Source organism: Mus caroli, chromosome 9, assembly GCF_900094665.2.
Source record: "Mus caroli chromosome 9, CAROLI_EIJ_v1.1, whole genome shotgun sequence".
NCBI classification, from domain to species: domain Eukaryota; kingdom Metazoa; phylum Chordata; class Mammalia; order Rodentia; family Muridae; genus Mus; species Mus caroli.
The window spans coordinates 114,817,107-114,818,909 of record NC_034578.1 but is presented as its reverse complement, the minus strand read 5'-3'; positions in this window follow the sequence as shown (position 1 = coordinate 114,818,909).

Genomic DNA, 1,803 nt, shown 5'->3' with positions numbered 1-1,803 from the left:
TTTTTTTTTTTAAAGATGCCTATATTACATTATAGTAATTCCCCTTTATTTGTGGTTTCTCTTTTCAGTTACTAACAGCCATACCAAGCTCAAATCATTAAATATTAATTTTCATAAGTTAGAATTTTCAAGCTGCTAGCCACTCTGTCTAGCATGATGACTTCTCACCACTCTTCTCTGACCTTCCCAGGACACAACAGATTCCTGCCTCTGTCCCCAACTTCCGTGCTGATTTTCTGCCCACTCATTGGTCTCTCGGGTTTTTTTTTTTAAGGTTTATTTTTATTTATGTGTATGTGCATTTGTATGCAAGTGCCTGTGGAGGCCAGAAGAGGGCCTAGAGATAGGCAGTTGTGAGTCACCCCGTGTGGGTGCTGAGGACTAAGCTCTGCTCCACTACAAGAGAAGCAAGCATTCTTAACCTCCAAGCTCTCTCTCCAGTCCCGCCCTCAGCCCCCATTGGCCACCCCTTAATGGCCACCTTGGCTATCGGATCAGTGGTCATTGAATCACAGTGCTGTGCTCAGAGAATCTGCATTTCACCCAATAATGGCCCTGATACAGAAAGTAACGCTGCTGGGAACTCAGATACGCCTAAGAGAAGGCATGTCGCCTGTAAGTAGCCTCAATAAGGAAAGAAAAACCTGTTGCCAAGCCTGTGGTAAGCATTAATCTTGCCGTGAAATTGTGGAGAAGGTAAAAGAGCTGCTTGCTAGTATTTCTGTCATGCCAGAAACCGCGGAAGCAGAGACCAGTTCTGGGGTTTGAATCCTGCTGAGCTACACCTCAACCTCAACGAAAACTACCAAGGTTTCCATAACTTTTATAACTTTACTTGGCGACAACTGAAAAGACGGGGCCAGCTGCCCTCAGCCACTGAGAGGCACAATCAAATGCATGCTCTAAACGCATGCAAGGGAGTCACTGGGGCCCACAGCCTAGAGTGATCATCCTCTGTGTGATACTAGGGAGGGAGACCTTGTGGGTATTCTCAGGAATACTGCTCCCCCAATATCTACTATTTTTGCATTCCCGGGGCTCAAACCAGGGTCTCGCGCACACACACACCGCGCAAGCATGCTGTCTGTGTGCTTCGCCCCAGCTCCAGTTCCCAGGAATCTGTTCTTTCTTAGGCGTTGATCTCAGAGGGCTTCATTTCTTGGCTCTATTTGTTCCTTCCTTGACCCACAGGTCTTCTTTCTACCCCCTCTGTTAATTTAATGGTGACGACCTTGAGGTCAGCTAAATGAATCGGATCAGAGAGGAAGGCAACACTCTATAATGACAGGGAATTGTTAGCTTATCCCGTGCTAATGGAAAAAGTCCCCAAACTTCAATGGTTTAAAACCACAAAATCTATTTCTTACTCTCAGTACATGTCCATTAGGGGTCACCAGGTAAACTCCAGTCACTGTAATAACTCAGGGACATAGGCTAACACAGAAGTGTTTTTTTTTTTTTTCTTCATATTCTTCTATTGCAGAGCCAGGGACAAAACCATAACAAATTACATCTGGCTCTTAACATTTTTATCAGATTCTGACGAGGTAGTGGTTTGGCTTCATGGTGTTTGAATCTTTGAAAATATCCACACCAAAATATTAAACAACTACATGAAAAATATGTAGGAAATCCCTGTAAATTTCGAATAAGACAAAGTGATAAAAGTTTTCTTCAAGCCGGGCGTGGTGGCACACGCCTTTAGTCCCAGCACTCGGGAGGCAGAGGCAGGCGGATTTCTGAGTTCGAGGCCAGCCTGGTCTACAAAGTGAGTGCCAGGACAGCCAGGGCTACACAGAGAAA